The sequence below is a fragment of the Amblyomma americanum genome, chromosome 9 (assembly GCF_052857255.1).
Source record: "Amblyomma americanum isolate KBUSLIRL-KWMA chromosome 9, ASM5285725v1, whole genome shotgun sequence".
Lineage (NCBI taxonomy): Eukaryota > Metazoa > Arthropoda > Arachnida > Ixodida > Ixodidae > Amblyomma > Amblyomma americanum.
This window is the reverse complement of record NC_135505.1, coordinates 120,714,159-120,733,627: the sequence shown is the minus strand read 5'-3', so window position 1 is coordinate 120,733,627 and position 19,469 is coordinate 120,714,159. Positions and strand designations below refer to the sequence as shown.

The following is a 19,469-nucleotide window of genomic DNA, read 5'->3' as shown; positions in this document are numbered from 1 at the left end:
GGTTTCATCATTATCAACCTGTCTACACCGACCGGAGGCTAAACGCTTCTCCAATCTCTCCCAAATTAACCCCAGTCAATTGTCAGCTGCGGCCACCATATCCCCGCAAACTTCTCAATCTCATCCACCCATCTATCATTCTGGCAACCTCTAGTACGCTTGCCCTGTATTGAAATTCATTCCGTCACCCTAAACGACCAGGAATTGTCCTACTTTGTCATTACATGCCATGTCCACGCCATTTTCTTCCTCTTGATTTTGACTATTGTAGAATGTCATCCACCCGCGTTCGTTCCGTTATTCATTATGCTCGCTTTCGGTCTCTCAACTTTAAATCTATCATTTTGCTTACGATAGCTCGCTGCATTGTCCTCAACTTAAGCTGAGCCCTTTCGTTAGCCTCCACGGATCTGCATCTTGGATGAGTACAGGTAAAATACAGGTGTTGTTTACTTTTGTCTTGAGTGAAATTGGCAAACTGCCATTCACGATCTGAGAGAATCTCTCATATGTGCTTCACCCCATTGTTATTCTTCCAATTATTTCCCTCTCATGATCCGGATCAGCGGTCACTACCGCAATGAGCGGTATATTGAGCTCTAATAAGTATACCCTAATTACGTGGCGGGTTTTCAACAGAGTCGCTCCTTTATAGACAACGTCATTGATCTTGTGTCCACAATTCAGCACCAAAAGCGCCAAAAGCGCATGCGCGTCGCACTTATTTGTAGCGAAAGTTACATTGGCCATAATAATAATAATTGGTTTTTGGGGAAAGGAAATGGCGCAGTATCTGTCTCATATATCGTTGGACACCTGAACCGCGCCGTAAGGGAAGGGATAAAGGAGGGAGTGAAAGAAGAAAGGAATGAACTTGCAATTTCGGTGTGGCACTCCTGAGGAGGAGGCACAAAGCTGTTGCCTAGCAACGGCTGTAGCTGGCGGACGCCACGTGCTCGCCGCGCCATTTGGCATGACATCAAATAGCGCGCTACTCACTGCGGAGCAATCCTTACGCGCTTAACCGCTAATAAACGTATTCGGTGCCGCTATCTATGGGAGCCACTCAAACCCCCGCACACTCAGTGAATTAAAATAAAAATCTGTGTCGAGGCTGGGAATCCAACGACGGCCTTTGGCGTGTGACGCGGAGACGCTACCACACTGCCAAGATGGCTCAAGGTTTCATCAAGAATAAAGACGCATCTATAGTGAAAGCACGGGTTTCATATATTAACTGTTCCGATTAAGAAGTCGCCGCGCTTTCGCTACGCATATCCTGGCCTAAATGATTTACGCCATCAACAAATTTTTATTTTTTCGGTCAAATAAAAGTTGCATCCATTCATCCATGTAGAGCGGACCGATTTCCTGAGCAGACTTGGCAGGAAAAATTTAATAAAAACTTAGTTTTCGCGCATTAACTCACTCACGTGCCCGCCGGGGCTTTGCAGTGGTTGGGGCACTCGGCTGCTTATCCGGAGTGCCCGGTACCGCACCCGACCGTGGCGGCCGCGTTTCGATGAAGGCGAAACGCTCTGGCGCCCGTGTGCTGTGCGATGTCAATGCATGCTAAAGATCCCCAGGTGGTCGAAATTTTTCCGGAGGCCTCCACTACAGCACCCCTCTCTTCCTTTCTTCTTTCAATCCCTCCTTAATCATTTCCCTCCCGGCGCGGTTCAGTTGTCAGCCGAGATGTGAGACAGATACTCCGCAATTTCCTTTCTTCAAGAACCAAATTTCAAAGGCGCCCATGTGCTGTGTGATGCCAGAGCACGTTAAAAATCCCCAGGTGTACGAAATTATGTCGGAGATTTCAAATACACCACTTTCTTCCTTTCTTCTTTCACTTCCTTCTTCCTCCCTTTCCTTACGGCGCGGTTTGAGTTTTCATTTTTTTTCGACAGCCCAATAAAGAGAAGTGTGCGTTTTATATCGTTTTGAAAAACATCAATTGCCCTAAAATATAGATTTAGTTGCAGCGTGCAGAACGCAATGAAATAGTCTCTGCAATCAAAATCTGCAGAAGTGATGCTTTAGTATTTCCAAAGTATTCTCTTTTTGAGTCGGTACAGTTTTCCGCGCTCGCCAGAACTACCTATTGGTTGGAGAAAAGTGTCACTGGCTTTATTGGCAGTGGGCCTGTGCATAATTTTTCCGCTTGCTTTTTTTAGAATTCTAGTGTGTATGTAAGCGGCACGCAGTATATTCATTTATTCTTCTGTGTGTAAACATTCACAAAAAACACATCATGTGTTCCTATGTATTCCTTCAAAGTACCATAATGCCGCTGCTGCCCTTATTGTGCATTTTGTATAAAATAAGCATAACCATATAATCATCATGACTGCCGATTAGCATGTAAATAGTGACCCATTTTGTGTTGTACTTGTGTGATGTTCCCATGTACTTCTGTACTTGTGTAATTTGTTCTCTGTCTTGCCTCTCATTACCGCCCTTTCCAATGTCAATGCGATTGTCCATGTCAAATAAATTTTTTAATCCAAACGCTTCATTACGCCAGCTTCTCGAGCCATCTGCGGAGCCGCAAGTCTCACCATGAATGTGGCTAGAGGTCAAACCATGAGCATTTCTGGTGGTAGTCAGGTTCGAAACATCATCTCAGCTACAACAGCGGCACCAGCGGCTGTTACACCAACTATCTCGACTTTGACCTTTGACATTCACCTTCGGTCAAGCGGGAAAGCATCTGCCGACATCGCGTGCGCAGGTTATGAAATTGGGTTCTGCGTATAGTGTTTCAATTGAGGCGAAGGGCTAAGGCGCCAATGTGCTGTGCGATGTCAGTGCATGCTAAAGATCCCCAGGTGGCCGAAATTATTCCGGAGACCTCCACTACGGCACCTCTTTCTTCCTTTCTTTTTTCACTCCCTCCTTTATCCCTTCCCTTACGGCGCGGTTCAGGTGTCCAACGATATGTGAGACAGATATTGCGTCATTTCTTTTCCGCAAGAACCAAATTTAAAAGGCGTGAATGTGATGTATGATGTCAGAGAACGTTAAAAACCCTCAGGTGTACGAAATTATGCCGGAGATTTCAAATACACCACTTTCTTCCTTTCTTCTTTCAATTACTCATTCCTCCCTTTTTTCGACCGCCCAATAAAGACAGGTGTTTGTTTTATGTCGTTTTGGAAAACATCAATTGGCCAAAATTATAAAGATTTAGTTGCAACGGAAAGGACACAATTAAATAGCCTCTGCAATCTACATCTGTAGAAGTGATGCTTAATTGGTTAAAAGGTATTCTCTTTTTGAGTCGGTACAGCTTTCCGTGCTCGCGAGAAGTACGTATTGGTTGGAGAAAAGCCTCTCTGGCTCCATTGGCAGTGGGACTGTGCTAAACGTTCCCGCTTGCTTATTAGAATTGTATAGTGTATGTAAGCGACACGCAGTATTTTCATTTATTCTTGTATGTGTAAACATTCACCCAAAACACGTCACTGTATATGTCCTCAGTATTACTATATATTCCTTCCAAATACTATCATGAATATCACTGCTGTCTTCAGTGTGCATTATGTATAAAATAAGCATAACCATATAATCATCATTACTGCCGACTAGCATCTAAAAATTGTGACCCATTTTGCGTTGTACTTGTGTGATGTTCACATGTACTTGTGTACTTGTGTGTTGTGTACTCTGTCTTGTGTCTAGTTACCGCCCGTTGCAATGTCAATGTCAATGTCAAGCGGGAAAGCATCTGCCGGCATCACGTGCGCAGGTTATGAAATTGGGTTCTGCATATAGAGTTTCAATGGAGGCGAAGTGCTAAGGCGCCAGTGTGCTGTGCGATGTCAGTGCATGCTAAAGATCCCCAGGTGGTCGAAATTATTCCGGAGACCTCCACTACGGCACCTCTTTCTTCTTTCACTACCTCCTTTATTTCTTCCCTTACGGCGCGGTTAAGGTGTCAGCCGATATGTGAGGAAAATACTGCGCCATTTCTTTTCCGCAGGAACCAAATTTCAAAGGCGCCCATGTGCTGTGTGATGTCAGAGCAGGCTCAAAATCCCCAGGTGATCGAAATTATGCCAGAGACTTCAAATACGACGCCTAGTTCCTCCTTTCTTCTTTCACTTTCTTCTTCCTGCCTTTCCTTACGGCGCGTTTCGAGTGTACGCTGATACACGAGAAAGAATTACTGCGCCCTTGACTTTGCTGAGAAGTTCTCATTTTTTCGACATCCCAATAAAGAGAGGTGTGCGTTTTATATCGTTTTGGAAAACATCAATTGCCCAAAAATATGAATATTTAGTTGCAGCGTGCAGAACACAATGATATAGTCTCTGCAATCTACATCTGTAGTAGTGATGCTTAAGTGTTTACAAGAAATACTCTTTTTGAGTCGGTAGAGCTTTTAGTGCTCGCGAGAAGTACGTATTGGTTGGAGAAAAGCCTTTCTGACATATTGATTGTCCGGACCCGTGGAGTATCTGTTAAGGGTCTAAGTTGGACTTATTTTTGGAAATGTGGCGGATTGTTTGAAGGATGCTTCACTCCCGCCACCGGTTGGCCCGGTATTGCACTACCTCCGGGATCGGCCTTGTCTTTAGCGCGTCTTTACTATCCTGTCTTTCTATCCCATCTTTCAACTCACCTTCTATATGCACGTGGTAGCGATTGTGGCTCGCCTTGAGGCAGTGAGTAGGCCTGTGCACTTTCCTTTCTTTTTTTCCTGGCAGTAACAGACAGACAGCCTTTCAGGATGCATTCGCGGCATGACTATGCCAACCCTTCCCGCTTGCTTATTCGAATTGTAGAGTGTACGCAAGAAACACGCAGTATTTTCATTTATTCTTGTTTGTGTAAACATTCACCCAAAACACGTCACTGTATATGTCCTCAGTATTACTATGTATTCCTTCCAAATGCTATCATGAATATCACTGCTGTCTCATTGTGCATTATGTATAAAATAAGCATAACCATATAATCATCATGACTTCCGTCTAGCATGTAAATAGTGACCCAGTTTGTGTAGTACTTGTGTGATGTTCACATGTACTTGTGTGATGTCTACTCTGTCTTGTGTCCCGTTATCACCCGTTCCAATGTCAATGTCAATCGATTGTGCGTGTCAAATACACGTTTTAATCCAGACGCTTCACTACGCCAGCTTTTCGAGCCATCTGCAGGGCCATTAGCATAACTGGTGGTAGTCAGGTTCGACACATGATCTCAGCTGCAGCAGCGGCCCCAGCGGCTGGTACACCAGACATTTGACATTTACCCTCGGTCAAGCGGGAAAGCATCTGCCGGCATCGCGTGCGCAGGTTATGTAAGTTGGTTCTGCATATAGTGTTTAATTGAGGCGAACCTCTAAGGCGGCCATGTGATGCGCGATGTAAGTGCATGCTAAATATCCCCAGGTGGTCGAAATTCTTCCCGAGACCTCCACTACGGCAACTCTCTCTTCCATTCTTCTTTCACTCCCTCATTTATCCCTTCTCTTACGGCGCCGTTCAGGTGTCAGCCGATATGTGCGACACATACTGCGCCATTTCCTTTCCTTAGAAACCAATTTCAATTTCAAAGCTGAAAATAATTTCAACCTCTTGGGTATGTTTAACATGCACTGACATCGTACAGTACACGGGCGCCTTAGTGTTTCGCCTCCATCGAAAAGCAGCCGCCGCGGTCGGGTTCGAACGCGGGAACTCCGTATCAGTAGCCGAGCGCGCTAACACCACTGAGCGACCCCCACGGGTAATTTCAAAACAGCGATGCATAAAATGGCGGTGCAGTTTGATGGGTTCAGCCTAACGCAAGATGTGTTCGATGCGACGCCTACCGTGGAGACCACCAGTCGCTCGACCGCAAACGCAGCCAGGGAGATGCAGCTTTTCGCTTTCGACCAGGGTTAACCAACGCTAAGCCACCAGCGACTTTCTTGATAGCAAATGTGCTTACGACAATGTCACACATGAAGCCATCTTTCATGCGCTGAGGCTGTTGGAATTGGTAGTCGGATGTTCAGGTGGATACAAAGCTATCTGACCAACAGGTCAGTTTTTATTAGGTGTGATGATGATCTCGATACGTATGCATTGCACCTACCGAGGAGTGCCCCCGGGTGTGCCGGTAGCTCGTACCTCAGCCAGCACGCTGGAGCATGAGCGACATTCACACCGCGAGTTCGCAGAATAGGAGCCAGAGACTCGCTCACGCCTGGCAAATATGGGACGGCTGTTCATGTTCGCCAGAGGGGGGGGGGGGAGATGAGCGTGCGTGAAAACTGTTGTTGAGCGGAACCAACGAAATGTTCGGATAGCCGCACTCGCTGAGTACACGGCGCGCTTGGCGTAGGTCCGAAATCGAACATCACTCATTGAGTAAATATTTTTGGTACGTCTAGTCGTTTGTGGCACGAAGGATGAACAGAACTAAAATGTAGATATCGGCCTGTGAGCGTTTCTTTTCTGTACACCTTAAACGAAAGGTGGTCGCCGCGCCGCTCAACTAACGTATCATGAAAGGAAGACGGCCGCCAACCGCCTACTCCACAGTGAAATGGATGGATTCTTCCATGCTATGTATGTGTTCATTGAAAGCAGACAAGGCGTGCTTATTGATTGTGCAGAAGCAATCTTCGATGTAACATAGCAAGACCTTTGAGCTTCGATCGAAAGAAGACAGTGTGCGTCTTTCTAATCCTTCCATGGTTAGGCTGGCGGTTGTCACAGAGAGAGATGTACTCATGGCAGTACCACGAATCTGCTTGAAGACTTTGCTACGGTAGATAAACAATTGCTCTCTAAGTAGAACCGCAACAGCTTCAGAAGATCCGGTGCCTCGGTAGGGGTTCTCTCCCCCAGTCCGTGGTTGTGCTGCAGCGCTGACCGGCACATCTTCACAGCCAGTCAAATTGAAAACTGGTAAACAGCGAATTGAAATCGAAGGATACCATGATTTCGTGCAAAAAGATAGTGCAAGTACCCCGACAGGCAGTATAAGGACGACCGTGTAAAATCTATCGGTCGCATCAGAATGTTTTGCTTATGAATCTTTGGGAGACCATATAAAGCAGGTGCTGAGCCATTCTGGCAAAAGAGCCTAAGGTACAACGATTTGTGTTGCGGAGGAAGGATTTGGAAGACTTCGGCCAGAAGCTTTTGCAAGTTTCTTTCTGTCTCGTGCATAGGCTCCCGCTTCAGTGGCACGTATGTGTTGTCATCGTGCAGAAGGTCCTCCATTTTTTTAGCGTAGTCACTGCTGTTCAAATTAACTGTAGCGTTTCCTTCATCAGCGGGAAGTATTACATTGTTCGGGCTTCTACACAGGTTCTTCGTTGCATCACGCTCCTAACAAAGAGGGGGGTCGGAGGTCGACGAGGAAGCTTGGCAAGAACGGCGACAGCACGAGTTCAGGCCTCATCTTGGCGACTGGTTTCTACTTTCCTTATAGCCCGTTCAACAGCGCAAATGATTTTTCATACGTCCTGCGCGGACTTTGAGTTCAAACCGAGCTCAAGCACGGCGCGCTCGGCTCGAGTAGGCCTGTAAGAACATAGCTTGTGGACTGTCAATTTGGACCGGCCGGGTGCGACCACTTCTCAGCGGAGCAGCAGTCTCATCAACTTGTTTTGATGCAACAACTCTCGTCGGCGGGACTGAATGCTCACCTTAAATTTGGAATGTAATTGGATGCCGGCGAAGTCTTCCGGACACCGATGCTCGAGCCGGCGACAGGCAAAGAAGACTTCATTCTCCAGGTGCCTGATCGAATCCTTGCAACCCTGGATTCTGGCTTCAAGTAGTTGCCGTTCCGTTTTCGACACCACGCTGTAACTGAAGACCGTATTAACAGGTCGCCGCAAACGGAGAGCTTCCGAAATAAGGTTCCTGGCTTTGCAGACGAAGTTAAAATTAAATGAGCCTTGAACGCAGAAAGACGCACGGACAGGGAAACGTACTGCCGCACATGCGTAATGAAAGGTTGTACATGCGACCGTCGTAACTTGATGAAATCTAAGCTTTGACAAAATCTCGTCTGGTCGGAAAGTAGATTCATATGTCAACAGAATGGAATAACCCCGAAAAAAGGTTGTTGTTAATTACGTTAAGATGTTAATGACATTTAGGCTTTCATGCTGAAGCCTGGTTTACGGGACTGTAAACCCAAAGCACGAAGCTTAAGTGCGTCGCTGTAATCGCCCAAGGCATCTTGCGTACGAAGGGGCGAGATTTGTGCCGTTGAGATTTAGTGCCTTGGCTGCAGTATAGATCATAAAGGCTCCAGACATCGGCGTGACAGCCAAATCGTTTCTCTCCCAATAATCGCTGCTTGTTACCAGGCGATCCTGAGTGTCGTTTCTTTCAAGTGTTCCTCAAGTCCGTTTGAAGCAATTTTCTTTTTTGTCACGTCGTTCTTGGGCTCCCTCAAAGCTTCCGCCTCAAAGCTTCAGCTTCGAAGCTTCTGTTTTCGCCGATGTAACAGTTGTCGAAGTCAGCGAAGGAAATTTTAAAGACTACGCCAGGAAGGCGTCAGGTAGGGAGACACGATCTCGCCAATGGTATTCACCACCTGCTTAAGGAACTATTCTGAAGCCTGAATTGGGAACAGTTAGGGAAAAGAGTTAATGGAGAATGCCGTAATTATGCGCGATTCGCTGATGTCATTGACTTGCAGAGTGACTCAGGAGACGAATTGCAAACCATGATCAATGAGTTTGAGCGGCAGAGCAGAATGGTGGGTCTAAAAATTAACGTGCAGAATACCAAAATAATATTCAATAGCCTAGCAAGGCAAGAACAGTTCACAAGGAGTATCGAGGTGCTGGCAGTGGGTAAAGGAATATGACTACTTAGGGCAGGTAGTGACCGCTGATCCAGATCATGAGAGGAAAATAACTAGACTGAGAATGGGGTGAAGCGCATATGGCAGGCTCTCTAAAATCATGAATGGCAGTTTACCAATATCCCTCAATAGAAAAGTGTACAACAGCTGTATCTTGCCAGTACTCATCTACGGGGCAGAAACGTGGAGGCTAACGAAAAGAGTTAAGCTCAAGTTAAGGACAACGCAGCGAGCCCTGGAAAGAAAAAATGATAGGTGTAACGTTAAGAGACCGGAAGCGGGCAGAGTGGGTGAAGGAACAAACGCGGGTTAATGACAACCTAGTCGAAATCAAGATGAAGAAATGGGCTTGGGCAGGGCATGTAATGCTAAGGCAAGATAACCGCTGGTCCTTAAGGGTAACGGAGTTTATTCCAAGAGAAAGGAAGCGTAACAGGGGACGGCAGAAGGTTAGGTGGGCGGACGAGATTAATAAGTTTGCAGGCAAAGGGTGGATGACGCTGGCAAAAGACAGTGTTAATTCGAGAGACATGGGAGAGGCCTTTGCCCTGCAGTGGGTGTAATAAGGCTGATGATGATGATGACAAGCAGGTAGGGGCCCCTCAGAAAGCTAATTAGTCACGACCCCCGACGTAATCTAATTTGCGAATGATAAAAGAGGCCGGGAAACAGGATGATGTAAGGTATACTGACGTTGCTGGCGAGATTTGATGATGCCTGGAAGTGTTTCGGTGCTTCCAGGAATGCTAAAGATGAAGGTGCTGACGATATCACGAACGTGCTAAAGAGGCTTGCGTCTGTTTCGGAAGTTTCTTCTGCAACGACGGGACTCCGCTCTTAGGAGCGCAGTAGTATTGAAATCGACTAGCATCGTAATGAAGGGAACCCGCAGTGCCGTAGGACGCTCTCTCAACATCTTTATTTGCAGAAGCGCGGAACACTCTACACTCTATACGAGCGGCAGCTGTGGCCGGGAAACTAGGGCATGATTTCTTTCCAGTTCCCCAGGCAGTTGTGGCAGAAGTTAGTGATGAGAACATACAGGCACACAATTGCGTCGAGAAGACTGGTTGTGATTGTTTTCTGAACGGCACATCGTCAAAGACCATTCGAACTATTTATTTTACTCTTCATGCCTGATGGTGATCCGGATGTATCTACAGAAAGAACCCAGTCGTCCCCTTCCCAGATCTCAGCGTCTCGAGTAAATAATGCTATGGCTGTTTAGTGTAAGTCACTCTGCTGATGCAGATTCAGAACAATACAAAAAGACAGCCTCCATTTACGAAGACTGCTCGGTTCGCCAGTTCAGATTTGTTATTAATGGGCACGCGAGCACAGTAATGAGGCATTAATTGCCGAAGTTCTTGCAGTTGGTTGCTAACGACCGTGAGCCTTGCTGCTTGTCTTCAGAGTACGTGCTTGAGAGGCTGCGGAAGTAGCTTGGTTTCGTTTTCGTTTTTGTGCTTGCCGTGTTCTATTCATTAATCGAACTAAGTGAGGACCACTCCACTTCTCCCTTATCAGAGCGTTGTGTAGGACCGATGTTCTCTCGCTGTTCCACGAGGTAATTGTACGGCAATTCTGCTTTCTGTCCTACCCACAAGCTGTCTTTGAGATGAAAGCACACTTACCGGAAGCTTATATCATGCAAATGTTGCATAAAGGTTGTTAAAAATCTAAATCTCGCGACCAGTGCTTGTGTTTCTTGCTTCCGAAGGCAGGGTTACGCTCGGGGTAACAGGAAGTCTTCAGTTTCACTTTCAAATATTCCATCATTACTAGTAAAGGAAGAAAAACGCAAATATGATGGGGAATAATTAGGATCTGGCGGGATTCTTTTCAGTTGCTTTCGGAGACGTTGTTCTTGCGGTGAGGCGAGCTTCTTTTTTCTAGGCTTTAGAAACAGCTGCGCAACTCGAATTTAATTTGTAAACTAGTTGTGCAGAACATTCCTGCACGTTATACTAACATAAGTGGAAACAAGTCTTTCATGGCTCCCAAGAGGACAGTGGGGAAATTGAGGTCTTTTTGTCTCGCATGATGATGGAATAATTCATTATTTATTGCATTTAAACTTGGCGGTGCAACAACTAATCTCTCTTCGTTTGTGTAGCTAACTCCCAAGAACTGCGCCAGATAAAATAAAAATCTCGTGTTCTAATCAATAGCTGCAAAAAAAAGAAACTGACGCGAGCACAGCACAAAGCAAACAAGATTATATTGCAGTAGATGGGGCACTGTTTCTGGCAATGGTAAGTTAGCGCAGGTAACCCGCATAAAACAAAGCATGAAAAGCCTCATTCAAACTTTTCAATCAGCAAACACAAGAATTTAATTTGTGAGAGAATGCGCTTTTTTTACTAAAAGAAGCACAAAGAAACGCTAGAAGTCGGCGTCAGGAACTCTAAAGACGCATCAGATTTATTCTTTGCTAAAATGAGCTCACTGGCGCTGCAATGTCGGTTTAAAGCCGAAGAAATTGAAGTCGACACTTAAGCTCCGCATAAAGGTATGTCGCGAAAGCGTTTTTGGATTAATTCCCACATATGCAAAAGGTCATTCCCACCTTTACATTCATAAATTCCTAGGTGCCCTCATACCAGTCCTGGCGTAGTGGTGCTGCAGTTAAGCAATGCACCACTACCCTGTGATGACAGGTGCTCCCAGAGGTAAGCCTTGTGTGGCCTAAGGTGCTCTTCCCAAGCTACCAACTACTAGCTTAACTGCCACCTGCCACGGTGGTCAGCTTCCAATTTTCTCACTGTCAGGTGGACAGGTTATGATGACACCGCAAGGTCGCGTGACTGAGGTGGAACACTTGACTCCTAGGTTTCTCTCTGCAAGAGTCCTTGTGATTTTTCGCTCATAACACCGACAACGTCGAGGCCGAAGCCGGATTCTCTGGAGAAAGGGCCCTCTATTGTTGTGCCGTTTAAAAAAGAGGGCCATAGGGAGGGGGGCATGGAAAAGACGAAAAGTCCAGATGAAGGAGAAGGCAGCACAAAAGTCGGAGAACTTTACGGGCTATGTACGCGAACTAGAGCCGCTCATGAACAAGGAATGTGTTTAAATATAAGAACCGCATTACAACGCATTCTTTGTCATCCTTTAGCGGAAAAACATAGGAACATAAAAAAGAGCGATAATTAAGTTTGGTGATTTAGAAAGGTACCTTCCGAAAAAAACAAAACGACTGCATCGCGATTACACAGCTGGTAACGAGAAAAATCAACCCTAGCTCACATGCCATAATGATCACCCAGAGAAAGACGCTGTCTGAGAGGAATGGAAGTGTTTGGCACGTGCCTAAGGAAATCTCAACCTGAAAATAGCTTCAAGGAGAGGAACCTTTGGGCCATATCACTGTCTTAGGCAATGTTTATGCAACGCAGTTCTCCATGAAGACGTCAGCTCTCGGCGTTATGGACAGCATTTATACATTTATTGAATACTTGCGCGTACACAGCTGGTGTCCGTGTGCTCTTTCTTGCCGCTACGTCTTCGTAATTTGTGATGGTCGAACTGCATCAGCATTCATCTTTAGTGCAGATTCTTTGCTCTGCACTTAAAGCACAAAACAGTCAGCTCCTACTCGAATGAGGAGACCAGTCATGGCAGCATTGTTCGTGCATTTTTGAATCTCAAACTTTTCGACCAAATAAAATTGTTCGCGGGAAAAAGATGTATAAAAATACCAAATGAGGGCGTAGAGTACACATTGAAAACCTAAATAAATGTCATAGCTAAACAGGTCACCGTCCATAGTATATTACATCCCTTACTACGTCCAATATAATGTTCAACGAGAAACATACTCTTTCTGACCTGTACGTTCTCGGCAAGAACAGCTGCAGGGAACAACCAGGCAGCAAGGTTAGTCTTTCGGTATTAGTTTAGGAACTAAACACATAGAGGCTTGGTTCATGTTTAATCTGTGCCCATCACGTCACATCGACAGCTAATGGGAAAAAAGTTTTCGCTCGCGAGCGTACTACACAACACGCAACAACAGGATTATTAAGTTAAAGTGCGACGCGAAGGGGTTGTTGCCGTAACGGTAAATCTTCTTTTCATCCAGTAGCTTGTTAAAAGCGTTATCTTGCGGTGTTTCAAAAGAGACCCTTTCTCTATTCCTGCTTTATACCCGTATACCATTTTATGTTTTTTCTTTATTTCTCCATCAGACAGCACACGGCCAAGTTTCTCTTCCGGCGCACTTTGGTTCTTTCGAAGAGTTCGGCGCGTACGAATTACCAACAATGACGGGAACAGCACTTCCATCGCATGCACTTCCAGATAGCCCTGCGTGAGAGGAAAGATGTAAACAGGGAACTACTATGATCGTTGTTATCACTTGATATATTAAGCGGTTTGGTAAACTAAATAGTGTTGTGTGGGCACGCCAAAACTGGGCAAATGTAGAATCCGTTTTTCATTGCGGACCAGATCTCCGTCTTGCGAGAGAAATGCTAACGAGCAACGGCCGAATTACACACGTCCATGAGAATCAGTACACAATTTTCTTTCCGGTTTCGGTTGGTCAAGAATGATTGTCGCTTTTATGATTCCTTTTTTTTTCATGGTTGTATTTTTACTCGTGAAATGTCGCGGTTACAAGCACAACTATACCACGTGAATGAATGAAAGGTTCACAAAGTCCCATAACTCCGCATTTATTTTTCATTTAATCAAAATTCAGTCCTAATAGGATCCCCTTACTTCCACATTCTCGTGTCCTGCAAACGCAGCTGTGAACTCAAGAACCCAGACTGCCGAAATGGTAAGGAAGGTTGCTTTAACTTTCGCAGGAATGGAATGCTCGTCACAGTGGTCTGCTTGGAGGCGCGGCTTTACAAACATGTTATCTCTTTGAAATGGCACCGTAAAGGGCAGCCCTTGAAAATGTATCACTCCTGTACATGTTCTCGGTCGACGACATGAGCCCTAATATATTGCACAAGGTGAGAGCAGAGAAAGGAGACAGGTGATTTGCGTCATGTTCTGATACAATGTTTGCTGCTTATAGGCGCCACTATTTGCTTTCTGTCTAGCTAATATTGCGCTTATGCTGATTGGCTTCAACATTTCAAAGTATAGGATCAGTAAAAAGTTCCCAGGCCACAGGATCTGCTTTTGAGCTGTATAGTCTGGCAGTTACAACTTCCCCGAAGCTCAGTATGTCTGTAGAAGGCAGTAGAAGTATTGATCCAACCCGTGAGAACCTTGAAATCTTTTTGCATCTTAATTGTAAAGATATATCAATCAAAAGCAGACCATGTGGCTAGGAAACTTTTGACCAACACTGTACTTGCGAAGAAACCCAAAATTCTGGTTTATGGTTTATGGTGGTGTAACTTCCCAAAGCGACTCAGGCTATGAGAGACGTCGTAGGGAAGGGCTGCGGAAATTTCGACCACCTGGGGTTCTTTAACGTGCACTGACATCGCACAGTACACGGGCCTCTAGAATTTTGCCTCCATCGAAATTAGACCGCCGTGGCCGGGATCGAATCCGCGTCTTTCGGGCCAGCTAGCAGCCGAGCGCCATCACCACTGAGACATCGCGGCTGCCTTAAGCCCACAATTCTGGCCCTTCATGTCGACGAAGGTTTGAAGCTAAACACGGGAAGACTGCACGCCCGCCGTTTGGTTTTATCCAAAGATCGGCTGAAGAGAGTTCTTAATTAGTGCCAAAATAGATCTTCTTAGGGCAGCAACTTCAGAGCCTTTCAGATAAGAGGACGCTACCTGAGATGATCGTTTTCTGGCGCGTGCTTTGCAGCAGCACGTACACTTGCCCACGAGACATGCAATCTCTTAGCGACACGGCGCTTCCAGCCAACAATATATAGAAAGCGATCAGGTGCATAATAATATTAATTGGTTTTTGTGGAAAGGAAATGGCGCAGTATCTGTCTCATATATCGTTGGACACCTGAACCGCGCCGTAAGGGAAGGGACAAAGGATGGAGTGAAAGAAGAAAGGAAGGAAGAGGTGCCATAGTGGAGGGCTCCGGAATAATTTCGACCACCTGGGGGTCTTTAACGCGCACTGACATCGCGCAGCACACGGGCGCCTTAGCGTTTTTCCTCCACAAAAACGCAGCCACCGCGATCGGGTTCGAACCCAGGAACTCCGGAACAGTAGTCGAGCGCCCTAACCACTGAGCCACCGCGGCGGGTCTCAACGAATGAAAAACAGAGTTGAAATGCATGTGCCACAATTTTAACATTCTGACACTCAGCTGCTGACAATTAGCAGTGCGATTCTCGTTGATCTGCGCCTTAGGGTCGCCAGTATCAGGGCAGAGAGTCCTCAGATATTTGCTATTGTATCATGCGACTTTGTAGTTAACGAATTTGAAGGTCATGTGAAGAAGTAACTCTACGCCCATACAAATACGCAATTTTTCAGGGTAGAGCCGTGGCCTAATTTTATGTGGAGGAAGATGTTCGCCTCTACGAAAAGGTTTCATACATTGATGTCCACCTCAGGAGGCTCTGGGTCCACCGGGGATAGATGTTAGTAGTTCTTTATGACCAGCGCAATGCTTGCCGGCTTACAAGTATTCATGACTCATGCTAACCGATGTGTGCTTCACGCACATTAATCGCTATTATCCCCGCGCCATAAGAAAGAAACTAATTTTGATGTTACAACAAACGGCTAAGCAATTACTTTCGATGGAACAAGCAACGGACAGAACATCAAAGGGAAAAGCACGATGTCTTGTGATGTTCAGTAAGGGCATTTTTATTCTGCGCCATTGCAGCACATCTAATTGACCTTATTGTCAGAACAAACAAATGTACATTTACGCACACAGTCTGTTTGTAGAGAGATATTGCTTGCCTACAGTTAATTAGATGAACGTCGAATGCGTTAAAAGAATTGCTGTATTCTGGAACAAAGAAGAAAAAACATTATGCGAGAATTGAAGCAAAGGTTGATCTTAAACGAATCATGTTTTAATCAAATTTGCATTTGATGTTTCCAGAACCAGTCGCCGGCAATAAAATCACACGTAAAATTGAGACGTATGCTCTAAGATAGCTGCGCGTGTCTGCTGTAAAAAGTTTCGTAAGGTAATATAGATTTACACGGAAATACTAGCGGGTAAGATGGCGCTCTTTTTTACTGCAAGGCAAACAACAGAACTTTATCAGACTTCGTAATAGTGCAGCAAAGGACCGAAAATTACTCAGAACCAAGAGGCACCGATCACTGCTTTGAAGAGTTAACGTGGTAGACTGTTTTAGTGAACAGAGTACAGTTCTCAAATACAGAAAACCAACTACCTTCAACCGGTTTTTAACCACTCGCTCTAATTATTTTTTGCGTTCCGTTGGAAAACAGCAACAAACGAAAAGCACGACCAATTAATCCGTAGGCCAATTGTGCTGTTCCGATATTCGGTGCATTGAAGATTGTTTGATGTGGAACGTCGGTGCTGGAGGATCATCATCGTTTCCCCGTGATGTAACCTCGCCGTCTCAGTTTGCCCCTTTTCACTTTCTCCGACGAAAGCTGGGGTACCTTATGTGGGTGGTCGTTGTGTACCGGTGGCCTGGCGATGTGAAACTCTAGAGTGAATGCGATGGGATATCGATTAATGGCGGCGTGAATAGTGGACCTCCACCCACCGTTGTGAAAGCATTACGGACACTTTTCTTATGTCCTTAATATGTCACATTTTCTCGGGCTGGATCGCCTTTCTTAAAGTGAGCCGGTGGAAGCCAGTTGTCAAAGCCTAATCACAGCAGCTTGCCCTCGGCAAGTGCTTGGCCTGGTTTCTCAGACCCTAGGAAAAAATAATGCTACGGCGCAGTTCATCGTAGAAGGTTGTTGTGAGAGAATATAGCGCAGAGTTGGGCAGGACACAAGAAGAAACGAACAGCACAAGCGCTGACTGCCAACAAATTTTAATTCACACATGCAACATATTTATACACCAAAGACACGCCATCACTTGTGCTAATAGTAACGTTGCCTCAGGAACGAGAATTCTCTCTCGCATAAAAAGATAGAGGCAGTGCTTACACATGTCTGTCCCGAAGCATTTCTCCTTTCAGCTTCAATTATTAATCCCGTGGTGATGTCGCTACCTTTTGCTAGCAGAGCAGTTTTATGAAAAAATGGTTTGCACGTTTTGGATTCACGTGTACGAATGTGGCCAACACGTGATCTCTCTTTCCCGTTCATGGCGTCGCGTGCGTGTTCCATCAATCGCTGACTGAAGCATCTCCCCTGTGATCGGACGAGAACCGGTGTATTCAGCATGAGATGGCCGATGGCATTTCTTATTGTGTAAATAGTTTGTATATATTACTTCTCCCATTATCCTCTCTTCCTGTCTCCTCACCTCTTTCATTTAATTTCTCCATTCTGCCTGCTATCCTTTATTCCCGCTGCCCCAGCTCAGGTGCTTCAGTATCGATGGCAGATGCCGAGGCTAGCAACAATCTTTTCCTTCATTTTAGTATCATTTTAATAAAAAAACCACTACCACCACCACCATCACCCCGTCTGGCCGATGTAATGGCCCCCGCATAATAACGATATTTTATATACGACTCCTACTCTGGGCTATATTTTCTCGCTATGATCACGCACCAACAAGCCCAGAAAGCCACGCTTTTGAAGGTTATAGTGTAGCGGAAGGTCTTGAAGCGGTGAATAGTGCTTGCCGCTCTTCTTCCTGAACGACATTCGTAAGGTTCACTGCCTGAGGATTTGGAGCACTTGGCAGTATACGACTATGGTACTCACGGGCAGTCTCAAGCATTATCTTTCCAAACTGGCGCTGCTGTCTCTCATGATGTGAGGTTCGCTTTCATAGAAGACTGCCGGGCACCGTTCGGGGGAGTGTATTCTCACTCGCACGAGCTTCGAAATTGTGGATGCCTTTGCTGTAACTTCTAAGACAATTCTGGATGGGAAGTGCACTAAACCAGGGGAAAGTTACTACTTCCTAGATGCCTTGAAATGTCTCACTTATTTCTTCTCTTGGCTCATATCGGTGTGAATACGTCTAAAAAGTATTTAATTTCGCCCTGTAAGCGCTAACCTTCTCAAATGGTTGCTGTATGCATGACTGTAGTGCGATCGTTCTAGCTCCGCTTCTTCCTTCCGGATTGCGCTGATAAAAGCCTTTCGCCGCTCCCGTTAGAGCGAATCTCGTCGTCGGGCCGTTTCAGTTTCTCAGCAATCTGACAAATTCCAATTTCTCAAGCAATTTCTAGGGATACTCGCCTGGAGAGTTTTTCAAAGCTGGTGCCTTTTGAAGCTGCTGGAGGATAACCCTACCGACGATGTAGGCGGGGCCGCCGTCTACGTCGAAGGTTCCTTCCGAGTTTAAGCGTGATCGTGTAGATGTCAGTGGACGCATTTGTAACCAACAGCTGATTCGCAGTTCTTCCATCGGAACAGCGTCGATAGCTTTGCCAGTGTTGGCTTCTCATGGCACGGCTCCGGATTGTTCGGCGGCTGCCAAGAGGTATTGAGGAGAACGGTCCTCCTTCCACGCCAACCAGCCTCCGGGTGGAATGCACTGCTCTCACCTTACACTCTTCCTTCCGCGGTAGACACTCTCCGGTTACACATTCCTGCGCTCTCGAAGCACATTCTTTGGAGGCTAAGCCTCCTCCTTCTCCTTCCCTGCTAACGTGGCAATCACCTTCTGGCCACACATGCAGCCACTTTCTTCACACTCTTCATCTTTCAAACTAACAACGCTCCGAGTGGTTTCTATGGCAATCATCTTTCGGTTACTAACTACGACTGCAATGACGCGAAACCCATGGAACGGGGCTTATTACCAGTTGTCGTAGCAAAAAAAGTTGAAGCAGTATCGTATGTGGCTATCTTAAACATTGTATTCACGCACTAGCCCATGGTAATGCAAATGTCGGTTGGTTTGAATCATGGTGGTTGTGCCGACCAGTATCGAGGCTTTCATAAATAGCCCACATATTTCAGAGTCATGATACTGCGTGGGTAAGGACTCTAAGCGCTCTGCGCACCATGGAGGTTGTTTGAATATCCACGTGATGAAATGAGCCTCACTCGAAACGATCTTGTGTGCCGTAGGCCAGGATACTCATCCAATGCGCTAGCGCTAGGCGCCAGGGTCGGTAGCGCGATTCCCCTATTCCCGTCCATGTTCCCTCATATAGCGGTAACAACTGGAGCGGACCCAACAGGAGTCCTTTGATGATGCCGCACACGACTTGGGCAGCGACGAGGGAGTGGGAGCTCTCTGACGTTTATTTTGCACTGCTTTGATTACGAGAATCTTCGCATTGTCGGCTGTGATCGTCGCGCTGCTTTTTTCTAACTTGGATAGTGATTGCCCATCGTGACGGAAAATTGCATCCACTAAGAAATCTTACCAACCCGGCACCCGTCTCCGCTGCCCGAATCTTCAAGTTGACACGGAGCACCAAGCATATGTAGTTTTTAGGAAATTTTCTTGTTCTAAGTAAAAAAAAGAAACATTTGATATCAGGTGATCCCAACCTATGGGTATAGCCTGGTTTAATATTCTCATTTAGTGTTCCTTTCAAATTATAGTGATGACAGCTAATTAACATTTTTGTAAAATTTGTAGTTTGGATGACTACTGGTCCTTGAAACTGACGTTC

At 45.8% G+C, this 19,469-nt stretch overlaps 1 pseudogene; it reads left to right on the top strand.

The window, feature by feature from the left end:
• Positions 1-4,419: 4,419 nt before the first annotated feature.
• LOC144105803 (U2 spliceosomal RNA) lies at positions 4,420-4,578 on the top strand (annotated as a pseudogene).
• Positions 4,579-19,469: the final 14,891 nt, after the last annotated feature.